At 36.9% G+C, this 12938-nt stretch overlaps 1 pseudogene; it reads right to left on the reverse strand.

Annotated features, from left to right (window-relative positions):
* Positions 1-249: 249 nt before the first annotated feature.
* Positions 250-12938, reverse strand: part of LOC107666337 (zinc finger protein 384-like) — an 18794-nt pseudogene continuing 6105 nt past the window's right edge.

The raw sequence follows: 12938 nt of genomic DNA on the forward strand, positions 1-12938 counted from the left end.
ACATCTTACTTCATCCTCCCGGAGCTGCTTCCGTTTACAACAGTGAGCGCAAGCTAGATTCAATTGATTATTACGTTTTAAATATGGTTATTTTTCTTACAAAAACGCATCGATTCGCCACAGGAGGACTTTGTTCACCCCCCGCAGCCGTGTGAGACACTTTTTTTATGGATGGGCACTTTTTATTTCACTTTTTTTGGACTGATGCACTGCAACACCCGCTGAGTGGCATTAAACAGCTTGGACTGGATTCATCTGAAAGAAGAAAGTCATATACAACTAGGATGCCTTGACGGCTAGTAATTTATGGGCCAATTTTCATTTTTGGTTGAACTAACCCTTAAACAACCTCATAGCTCACAGTTGCTCTGTCTTCAATGGTTTGTAAGTATTTATCAAAAATCAATTCCCCTATGAAGAACATGAATGGGATTTTAACTTCCGCAAAAGGGACAGAACTGGGGCTGGGAATTGTATATATCAATAGCTGCTAACTGAAAATGGCCACTATGACAGTTTAAGGCCTTTTTTGTGACACTGCAGAGTAAGTCTACAGACAACTCAACTCATAAGAGTTCATGCGCTCCTCCTTCATCTCTCCTTTTCTCCTTAATTTGCAAACCTGCCCTCCCCTCCTGCCAGTTTGTATTTGGAAATCCTCCTCTGTCCCAAGGCAGTGTTTTATTTCCTTCCCAATTCATGGTCCGTTTCTCCTAACCCCACCTCCTCGCTCTCATTCTCCTCAAGCTCCTCTACGAGTTCATGTGCTCCACCTGGATGGCAGAGGTGGAGACGGTGAGGCAGAGGTCTTTGTGGGCTGTCAGGTCGGCCACGGTGACCGGTTTGTACTGGATCTCTCCAGCTGACACGGTCTTGTACTGATGCAGGTCGAAAGGGCAGGGTATTCCCTCCGTAACAGAGTAACTGGTTGGCAGGGCGGGGTTGGGCTGGTTCTGCGCTTGTGCTGCTGCAGCTCCGCCACCCCTGCCTCGCCCGCGACCCCTGCCGCTTCCCCCGCCTGAGGCCTGAGCCGGATTGTGGCCCTGCTGGGCAGCCACTGCAGCTGCTACAGTCAGAGGGTCTGGGTTGTGTTTTCTCATGTGTTTCATCAGGTACGTCTCCTAGAAAAGTAGCACAAACAGAAAAATGTGTCAGAAGTAGGGCTGCCTGATGAATCGTATTTTAATCGCGATTTCTCTCAATTTTTTTAAAGGGGTCATATGATGCGATTTCAAGTTTTCCTTTCTCTTTGGAGTGTTACAAGCTGTTCGTGAATAGATAAGATCCCTGAAGTTGCAAAGACTAAAGTCTCAAACCCATAGAGATATTCTTTATAAAAGTTAAGACTCCGCATAAACACATTTCATTACACCAAATACACAAAATAATGTTCTTTTTAGCAACATCATATGACCCCTTTAAGCAAAATCGCCTGCAATAATTCTGATGAAATGATTAAGAATCATGATTATATTTTATTCACAAAATAATTGTGATTAAGTATCGTAATTATCAAGTAACCCTAAAAAAGTAATATCTAAAACTACTGACATCCCAAATAAACCCATATCTATCATTTTAGGTGAATAAAACCGAACAATGACAAGACAGAGGATCCAGGATTGAGGTATCGTGGGTGGGATCTTACAGATGTGTAGGCGCGGTTGCAGAGGCCACAGGAGAAGAGTTTGGCGTGTTTCACCGTATGTGTCGACAAGTGAACCTCCAAGCTGGTTGCATCTGTGTAGCCGCGGTTACAATTGTGACATTTGTATGGCTTGTCCTTGTTGTGCTGTCTTCGATGAGACTGAAAAACAAAAACAAATAAATGTCATGAGGGCGGCCCTGATGGTAACGTTAACATGAAATTGACAAGCAGGTTTATGGAGACAGTTACAGCTACACATTTCTAAAATATGTATACTGGTCCGAATTAATAAATAACACTTACAAAAGTTTATTTGACTATGATTTATGCAATTACAACAAAGTGTCAGTTTTGGATGGGAATCATAAGGACTGTAATGCAATTAGTGCCTTAAGATTTTACATTTTTGCAAAATGTATGTTTACAGACTTTTTAATGGCATCAATGCAGTCTAATATTTGTTCACAACCGTTCAAAAGTTTGGGGTCTTTTTTCTTTTCAGCTTTTTTTGTTTCGTTCAGTTTTTCAACGTTTTTTTTTCTTTGAAAGAAAATAATGCTTTTATTCAACAAGGACGCATTAAATTGACCAAAAGTGACAGCAAATACATTTAAAATGTTACAAAAGATTTCTATTTTAAATAAATGCTGCTCTTTTGAACTTTCTATTCATCTAAGAATCTTGAAAAATATATCAGTTTCCACAAAATTATTAAACAGCACAACTGTTTTCAGCAAATCAGCATGAGCATATTAGAATGATTTCTGAAGGATCATGTGACACTGAAGCCTGGAGTAATGATGCTGAAAATTCAGCTTTGATCACAGGAATAAATGACATACAATACATTAAAATAGAACAGTTTTAAATTTTAGTAATATTTCGCAATATTACAGTTTTTTTATCAAATAAATGCAGCCTTGGTGAGCACAAGAGACTTCTTTCAAAAACATTAACAAATCTTACTGACCCCAAACTTTTGAACTTTTGAATAGTGTATATATGAAATAAAAATACTAAATATAATAATTGGTACAGTTTTTATTAATTAATTTAAAGAAAATACTAATCAACAATTTATTTAGACACTATCATATGAACATCCAGTTACTACTCTAATTTAAGTCTCACAAGCCCCATGATATTTAATGTACAGTTCAGTAAATCAGTTCAATAAATTCAGTGACTGCTTCGACCGATTCATACGTTTTTTTGATTCACTAAAATTAACCAAAGAGTCATTAATTTCCAGACTGAAGTGGACTGGACTTGCATTTGCATATGGCCATCTTGAATAGTACTTTTTTTTTAAAAAGTGTATTTTAGTACAGTGTTCAGTCTGCAATGAAACCAAAGGTCATGAAAATTAATTTTGTTACAGTATTTTACTAAAAACAAACTCAGATGCAATTTTCTTGAACCACAGAGTTTCAATCACTTCTGTAGAAAGCTGAAATGTGTGAAATCAGCTGAAGATGGTTACCTGGAGGTTGGATAGTTGGGTAAAAGCTTTCTCACAGCCGGGATGGGAACACTTGTATGGCCGATCACCAGTATGAATCCTTCAAAACAAAACAGAAGCTTTTCATTAGAATGCTTGATCTAAATTTCAAAATCACCAGAGAATACATTCTGCAGGGTCTAAAATATGTTTCCAGGAAGCCTACACAATCCTCCCAAATACAGCATGACAGATGACGAAAGAAGGAAGATGAAGCAAAGAGGGAAAAGGATGCAAGGAGAAGAGTGGGACTGCTGCTGTATATGCTTCGTTACTGATTCTATCTGGCCCTGTCTGTTACCTGTTATGCTGCTGTAAGTGACTGAGCTGCCTGAAGGTTTTCTGGCAGTAGGAGCAGGAGTAGGGTTTGGCGCCGCTGTGGATGCGGATGTGCTGGGACAGGTAGCTGGTGTTGGCAAACGATTTGGAGCAGTGAGGACACTTGTGCGGTTTGCCCTCTGTGTGGTTTCTAACAAGGGATGAAGGGAAGGGGATGAAAAGAGAGAGAAAAAAACAGAGAGAGATTTACCAATGAATCATTAAACGAGTCCTACTTGGATCAAATCATGACTGTATCAGAAAACATGTTATATGTTTCATGCTTTTAGCAATGTGACGGTGCTCTTTGTGGTGTCTGAGTTACGAAACGCAGCACACAGAAACACAAGGCACTTCATATTATCCTCTCTCTCTCTCATTCTCTCTCTCTCACCAGCTTCCTTTCCCCTCCCTAACTATCGGGTTACATCAAACTATCCCAGAGCCTTTAAACCAGACATGATGAAGATAAACAGAGTGAGACGGAATTCAATTAAAGACTCATTCTTGTCCAATAGCATAAAAATGAGATGGAAAGCAGAGGAAGAGGACATGACACAAGCCAGATAATGTAGAGAGGAAACACAGATAATACAGAAGCAAATGGAGACAAAATGACATGCTTTTAAGCCTTCCAGCCTGCTAGGCTTCCATTAAAGTGTATTTACTGTAAATATGGTTCCTGTTAGTTTATACAAACTAAGGCACGATTCAAAATTATAGTCTGTGTTAATTAATATCATCACAGAAGTAGTTCATAAACTGTAGTTTAAAAATAACCCAGAATATTACATTACATGATGTCAAGTAGCTAAACAAGAAATAGGGGCGGGTATTGACACAAACAGAATATCAACCAAAAAATCCAGAAAAAACACATTATATAAAGGTTAGAAATTGATTTGCATTTCAGTGAGTGAAATAAGTATTTGATCCCCTACCAACCAGCAAGAATTCTGGCTCCCACAGATTGGTTACGTGCCCACGTGGAACACAGATTAGTCCTGCCACTTTAAGAAGTTACTCCTAATGTCAGCTCGTTAGGTGTATAAGACAATCTGTATCTTCCATTCCAACCTCTCCCACCACCATGGGCAAGACCAAAGAGCTGTCAAAGGATGTCAGAGACAAGATTGTAGATCTGCACAAGGCTTGAATGGGCTACAAGACCATCAGCAAGAAGCTTGTGGATCAAAATCCCTCCTGAGATGTGTACAAACCTGGTGACCAACTACAAAAAACGGTAGGGGATCCGTTTACTTATTTCACTCACTGAAATGCAAATCAATTTCTAACCTTATATAATGTGTTTTTTCTTTATTTTTTGGTTGGTATTCTGTCTCTATACGTTAAAATAAACCTACCATAAAAATTACAGACCCTTCATTTCTTTGTAAGTGGGCAAACTTACAAAATCAACAGGGAATCAAATAAATATTTCCCCCACTGTATAAACACACACATAAATGTGCATATATAGTTTTTATGTTTTATATAAATATATATATGATATAGGGGTGGGCGATATACCGGTAGACACGATTAAACCGGTAGAAATTTGTCAACCGGTAGAGATTTTGGACTATCGTCTCTATCGCGGTTACACGCTCACGTGACGTTGCTTTGCTACGTGGTCACGAAAACTTTTTGTTTGCATGCATTTTTAAGCATTGTGGTTTAAAAACCAAGTGATTTTAAGCTGTTGAAACTCAATCAGCAGCAAAAGAGAACTCATTTCGCTATATGTGCGTGCTGATTGAGAGACTGTTCTTGAGCGCTGTCTGAGAGGAAGAGCACGTGAAGACGGCGCTCAGAGCGCGGGAGTATTGAACTTATTAAAGTATTGAGTTATTTTTGCCGCTTCATAGGCCTTGAATGGTTAAATACACTCTTGTATGTGTCAAAATGCCCGTCTTTGCAAATATCCTGATAAACACAGTAATTTATGTCTTAAGTGAAAGCAAACAGCTGAGAAAGAAAACACACGTGTAACGGTATATTGGATCTGGGCAGCTCTTAAAGTGACAGCAGTCTAACACATTTACATTTAGTCATTTAGCAGATGCTTTTATCCAAAGCAACTTACAAATGAGGACAATAGAAGCAATCAAAACGAACAAAAGAGCAACAATATGTAAGTGCAAATGACATGTCTCGGTTAGCCTAATGCAGTACACGTAGCAAGGATTTTATATATATATATATATATATATATATATATATATATATATATATATATATATATCCCGCGCGCGCTATTTTTTTTTTTTTTAAGAAAACAAGCAGTAAATGAATAGCGTGCAAGTCTAAAAGGGACAAGTTTTTTTTTTTAAAGAACAGAATTAGAATAGAGAGTGCTAGAGTTAGAGGGTCAAATAAAGATGGAAGAGATGTATTTTTAGTCTATTCTTGAAGATGGTTAAGGACTCAGCTGCTCGGATTGAGTTGAGCAGGTCATTCCACCAGGAGGGAATAGTTAATGAAAAAGTCTGTGAAAGTGATTTTGTGCTCTTTGAGATGGCACAATAATGCGTCGTTCACTTGCAGAACGCATTAGGTGAATTGTTAATTTTGTTGTGATAGTATGTCCTTTTAGCAGTGGAGACATTAGCAGAGAATGAAGAGAGGAGTGATCGATATACATTAAGGTCAGTAGGATTTTGTGATTTGATAATATTCCTGATAATAATATTCCTAATTTTCTTGCTGACTGCCATTCATGTTAATCAAACAACAAAAACGATAAGATCTCTCACTGCTCTTGACTAAATCAATTTGTAAGTTTAATAAGAAGAAATATATATTTAATTTACACAGTTAAGAATATGCAGTGTTTTTATACATTTGATTACTTTATACAATGTATGTAGCATTTCTTATTTATTTGTTCTACTGTAGTCTTTTGTCCTATTGGCTGTAATTAATTTCTTATTCTTATTTAAATGCTGACTGTTTACTTGTCTTCCATGAGCGCGAGTTTTTTTTTTTTTTTAAACTAGTATTATTTTTTTGTGATATTGACACTGGTGACAAGAATTATGAAATTTCTATGGTATCAAAAATTTGGATATCATAAAGACCTTATTTAAAGCAAAAATAACTAGGCTATATTGTGATATATTTATCGTTAACGTGAAATAAAATGACTCATATCGTGATATAAGATTTTGGTCATAATGCCCACCCCTAATATGATATATAAATAAATATGATCTATGATGTTATATATGATTTTATACATTATGCATTTCAATAGCTATTTATGCATATCAACTGAAGTTAAATAAAATGTTCTTGTGTAAAACTGTTATTATAACTACGTGCAAAATTACTGTAAAATTGTAAACTCCTGAAAACGCCCATAAAAGAGTATAGAAAAGCTTTGCATGTGTCTATAAAACATATTTATATGTATAAATAAAAAAAATTTATGTAGAAAAGTAGCAATATTTTAAAAGAAAAACTTTTATCTATTCAAAATCAACACAGCTGCCCACACTAAGCACATGCATAGAGTAAAAGATTGATCTTGGGATTTAAGAGTAAAATGTAGATTGAGTCATTGGAAAAACAATATTTTACGCAGTCCACAAGAGAAATCAGATTTAACATTAAATAAATGCTTTGCAAAAATATGGTGGCAACAGAAATGCCGACAGGACATTGACAAACCTAAAGGGCACCAAAATAATTAAATTAAACAAAAGACATTTAGACATTGTGGTGTGAAATAAGACAAACAGATCAGCAATGAGATAAGCATGTGAAAAAAAAACACCTGCTTCTATCAGCAGGGAATATATTGTCCAGTTTATCACTAGAAGTGTGTATAAGCGCAAACGTCACCGCATCAGGGTGGGAAAGACAGGGAGGTATCAAGAGAAAGAGAGAATGCAAAAAGTGAAAGATAGACATGCTTATTCTAACCGAAAGCACAACTAGGCCAACTACACAAATCCCTGGCAAGATCTGTCTCCTTCCTGTAGCAGGTGTAGTAGTGCATCCTTTAGTAAGTCACACACACACATATGTACCGTGTATGCTGCTGTAGGTGGCTGAGCTGTCTGAAGGTTTTCTGGCAGTAGGAACAGGTGTAGGGTTTGGCGCCGCTGTGGATGCGGATGTGCTGCGCCAGATAGCTGGAGTTGGCGAAGGATTTGGAGCAGTGAGGACACTTGTGTGGCTTCGCCTCCGTGTGTGACTTGGCATGCATCTGCATGTCTGATTTGTTGAAAAACGTCACTGCACACATCCGGCACCTACAGAGAAAAATCAGCATGTGCGTTTGCATTCGAAATACTCCCCAAATTATCATTTTAAAAACACTAAAATGGCCTTGACACTTTTGAGAACATATACTGAAAAATGTATCACAATGTAGCTCATGAATTCCATTTGCATCACATTTATCATCTTTATAGATGCTACCTTACAAGCTGAGGGAAAATAAAGCAATATTTTGGTAAGGTGGCAGAAATGTCATGCGATTAGATTTAAAAGTTCAAATAAAAGCACTAATACACTTTCAAATAGGGTCAGTGTGTTTGTTTCAGTGCTTAATACACACTAAAATTAATCAAGTCTCATGATCAAGTGTTAAATTAAAACCATTAAATAACCAAAACTTAAGAAAATAGCAAATATGAAAGAAAATGGCTATTTATTTCAATAATTCTGTTTAAATTCTTAAGCAATAATAGGCACCTGTAGGACTTGTTCCCATCTTTGCCTTGATGATCATCCTCATCATTGGAAAGGTCGTATGGGTCACTTGTGTTATGCTGTAAGAGAAAAAAAATGCAGGTCAATTTTTACTTATGCATCAGTCAACACCTTTAGAACAATGTAGAGAAGCACGTTTTGAGTATCTTATTAATAAATAATAAAGCTAAAATAATAAAGTTTCTCAATTCCGTCTATTTCTCACTAATTTAAGTTCTTTAAGAATTGTACCCCTTTTCTAAATTGACTCAGTGAAGGCTGGTTTGGACAATAACACAGAACTATACCTTTAAAAAATCTGCTGATTACCAATAAAGTCCTAATATTATCTAATACGATGATGCCGAGTTCAAACATATTAATTAATATGTTCAATCATTTTTTTAACAAAATAAAAATGAATATTTTCAAATACACGTATATGTATCAGCTCTAATTCACTTCAAAAGTAGGCAAATGTCAAAAGTTCTGTAATTTAATGACAAACAGAAGTATTCAAAATGTATCATTTTACGTACAATCTGCAAAGGAGTGGAAAAATATGCACAAATACTCCATTTAATGTCAATGACCATTACATAAACACAAGTGTATGAATAAATATTATATAATAGCTTTTAAAAAAAAAATTTCACAAATTCTGTAATATCAGAGCTTGACAATGAGGACTGTCCGTTGGGTCGGTGCCAGCGTGAACAACGTTCGGGACAGTTGATAAATTTGTCACAACGATTTATCATTTGCACGTTTTTAAGCCTTGCCAATTTAAACAATCAAGCAATTTTAAAGCATTCAAGTGCAAGATGACACAAAAGACAACTACATTCAGTTGAATTATGTCTTTAAGTGAAGAGTTGAGAAAGAAATCGCATGTTTATCATTATGTTGGATCCATGCACGGACTCTTAAATTTACCACGCCTAATTTACCAACTGCTGTCAGTGAGTTTAATTTTTATCTTTGTTCTGTTTATTTATTAGTGCTATTGCTTGTAATTTGTTCATCTGTTCCTATTTACTGAATGTTCGCTTGTCTTTAATAATGTTTGAACTTCATATTTGTTAGGCTAGTCATTTTTGCTGTGGTATTGAAACTGGAAACGAGAATAGTTAAATTGAACTTAAAATTTTGATATCATATAAGCTTATTTATTAGAATCAAAGATAACAACTACTATTTTATTTTTTGTGGCAGGGCAAGTAAAAATGTGAAGCACTGGCTCGACTGAGCCAATAGAAAAAATCCTTAGCATTGAGCGCTGAATATCTGCAGTTTGGATGTAGTAAAACACCCACAGAACACATCCAGGTCATGTTTTCATTTTTTTCTGTCACTGGCCATAATTCTAACCTTGAAAACAGGGTTAGGCATAAAATAATGTCTTCAGAATTATTCATACATGTGAAAATGGGCTGACTTTAAACCATAAAAAAGTAACCTGGCTCAGAGGAAGACGGAAATCATGTCTGTGTGGCAGTTTTTCTGCTGATTAAGGGATAATACAAGACTTCTTCACCTTACAAATGGTTTCCAATAGCTAAAATGCTACGAAATGCATCATATTTTGAGAGAAAATGTGACGTGCTCGCGCAAAACAGGCACTGATTTTGGAATCAGCACCCCAAAATGATTAAGAAACAAGTACTGGATTTCATTTAGCAAATCTGATGCAGGGTGGTGTAATATAAACAATAACTTGTTTTGATGAAGGTCAATTTATGATTTCTCACCTGTCCCCCAGCGGCCAAGTGTGCAAGAATCAGCGCATCACTTCCTGTGGCAAGTGCGTGGGCTGAAACGGGACCTGCCCTTGGCATCATGGACTTCTTCTTTCTGCCCCGCTTTGAGGGGAATGGCATGACTACGGCGGGTGGAATACTGCCGTCCTCTTTCTTGTCTGTTCATGTCAGTGGGGGAAAAAAAATGTAATATTGATTATAAAACATAATCTGTATAATTTCTTCCTGCAATTCTGCATTGAGGATAAAGGCAATGAGTTTTAAACTTGTGACAGTGAAGGTCTTTACTGTTATTTTCAAAGAAATGTCTGAAATTTAAAAATCTGACATTAAATCCTTCACACTGATATTAACTCAATTATTTAGTAAACATTTCACATGAATTTCAATAAAATGAACATAAATGTGCACTAAGACCTAATCATGCATTTGTAATATTGTAATGTCCCAATTTTAAAGGTGCTGTATGTAATATTGGCAGCTAGTGGTTGAAATGGGCACTGCAGTCCAAATTCAACATATTGGAGCGACTCGTTTCCCCCGCCCCTTCCTACTCAGACTCACGCAGGTTGCCAGATTGAGGACACGCAACAGGAATGAGAGCAACTGACAATAAATGGCGACGAGCCTCACATTGTAAATTGATGAGTTGATTTACCCATGTTTTAACATGCCTCTGATTATAGAGATTTTTAGATGGATGCCAAGGTTTTTTAGGACGGGTAGAATCTGTGATTTCTGATCCAGTACGTTTGCTGGCTTCCATGGCTGCGATACGCTGTGTTTTCCGTCCAACTGGCAACCCGGGGTGTGGAAATACTATTAGTTAAAGGGGTCATATGATGTTGCTAAAAAGAACATTATTTTGTGTGCGGCGGCGGCTAGAGTAAGGAACGGCCGGTGGGCTAGAGTGAGAGGAGGCCGGTGAGCTTGAGAACGGTGCGACCGGCGGATTTGATGAAGGCTTGCGGCAACCACATGTGAGGGCCCCGGGCTGGACTCCGCTTGTCCACGGTGAAAGCTGATCCGGTGATCCACAGCGCGAAGTTGATGTATTTCCTCAGCGACCAGCACGGTTTGAGACTTTAGTCTTTGCAACTTTACAGATCTTCTTTATGCACCAAGAGCTTGTAACACTCCAAAGAGACAGGAAAAATTGAAATCGCATCATATGACCCCTTTAAGTTGGCAATGGGCCAAATCACACAGACCAAAACAAAACCAGTCATTCCAACAGGGAACACACACTTCAACATTGAATAACTGGCTGTAGCATTGTTTTTCAAAGAAAATAGTATGTGATCTTGACGTGTTTCCTAAATATATGCAAACATATTAAGATATTTTTATGCTTTAGTACAGTCAATAAATAAATAAATACATACAGCACATTTAAAGATCTACCTCGGCAAACCATTGTGGTTTCCCAAACCAATAATCTTATATGTCTGACCCAATTATAAAGTCAAATGAGTCTATTACATGAAATAATGTCGTTTGAAATTTGAATTTACAAAAATATCCAAAATCTAATCAAAGCAAAAAGTGGTGGCTGGCAGGTTGTGTTACTGCTATTTCAAGTCAACAGACACCAAATTTCTAATCTGTGTAGTGAATAAAGTGTTATTTGACTGCATAAGTGCTTTAGTGATGTGAGTGTGATTGACCGCAGGTTTCTGGTAGAGATGTACATGTGCTATTATACTTACAGTGGCTGCGGAGATAGAGGGAAGGGGGCCGGACAGCCTCTGACAGAAAAGAGCAGAACATACTCAACATATAGAGCTCGCTGTCCCTCTCTCTATCCATCCATCATCCATCCCTTCTCACTACCTCCCACAGTCACTCTCACTTTCACTTCCTACAGCTTATTTGGCTGTCAGACTGACTGAATAAGCAAACATATGTGTGAGTGTCTGGTGCTTTAAACAGTAAAAGTGACATGAAAACAATTAGGAGAATAATCAGTATCATGCAATGTGTGGCATATTATCTGTTATTAAATAAGAAGAAAATGCTCAATCAAGCACATGTTCTAAATATAATGATTAAGAACATCATGAATCATTTGTGACTATGAAATGCTAATATAACTGTTTCTATTTACTGTGTATAATTGTGTGCAAGAAAACTGTGAACTTGTAACAAAGCATGTTTTTTGGCTGTAGTGGATGTTACACTTTTATTCAGCAAGGACACAATAAATTGATCAAAAAGCACAGTAAAGACGTTATAACGTTACAAAAGATTTCTATGTCAAATAAATGCTGTTTTTTAACTTTCTATTCATCAAAGAAATCATGAAAAATGTATCAAGGTTTCCACAAAAATATGAAGCAGCACAACTGTTTTCAACATTGACAATAATAATAAATATTTCTTGAGCAGCAAATCAGCATATTAGAATGATTTCTGAAGGATCATGTGACACTGAGGACTGGAGTAATGATGCTGAAAATTCAGCTTTGATCACAGGAATAAATTACATTTTAAAATATATTCACATAGAAAACAACGTGTAACAAACATTTTTACTCTTTTTACTGTATTTTTGATCAAATAAATGCAGAATTGGTGAGCAGAAGAGACTTCTTTCAAAAACCTTATCTTACAAACTCTTGAATGGTCTTGTACCTGTGTGTACAAGATAGAGTAAAAATCTTTACCTGTGTTTGTTGGGTGCAAAGCGGACACAATCATGGTTGTTGTGGGCGGTCCAGAAACAAAAGACTGAGAGGAGGCAGGAGTGACCAGTGCCCCCTGAGGAGTCGTGATCACTAACCCCGCTGAGAGCCAGAGGACAAACACATCAGTTTGACCCATTCTGATAACCTCATTACATTAACATTTTATTTCAGCAGCTATACATGTGTGTATACTGTATATGAAGAGTTCATTTGCAAAAACCGATAAATGCCACTTTAAAAAAAAAATTCTCCACATATAGCGCAATCTGAACCCTAAACACGTTTTGTCAAAAAAGCCGGTTTTGTCCACTTTCAAGGCATCG

The sequence above is a fragment of the Sinocyclocheilus anshuiensis genome, unplaced genomic scaffold (assembly GCF_001515605.1).
Source record: "Sinocyclocheilus anshuiensis isolate Anshui unplaced genomic scaffold, SAMN03320099.WGS_v1.1 scaffold868, whole genome shotgun sequence".
NCBI lineage: Eukaryota > Metazoa > Chordata > Actinopteri > Cypriniformes > Cyprinidae > Sinocyclocheilus > Sinocyclocheilus anshuiensis.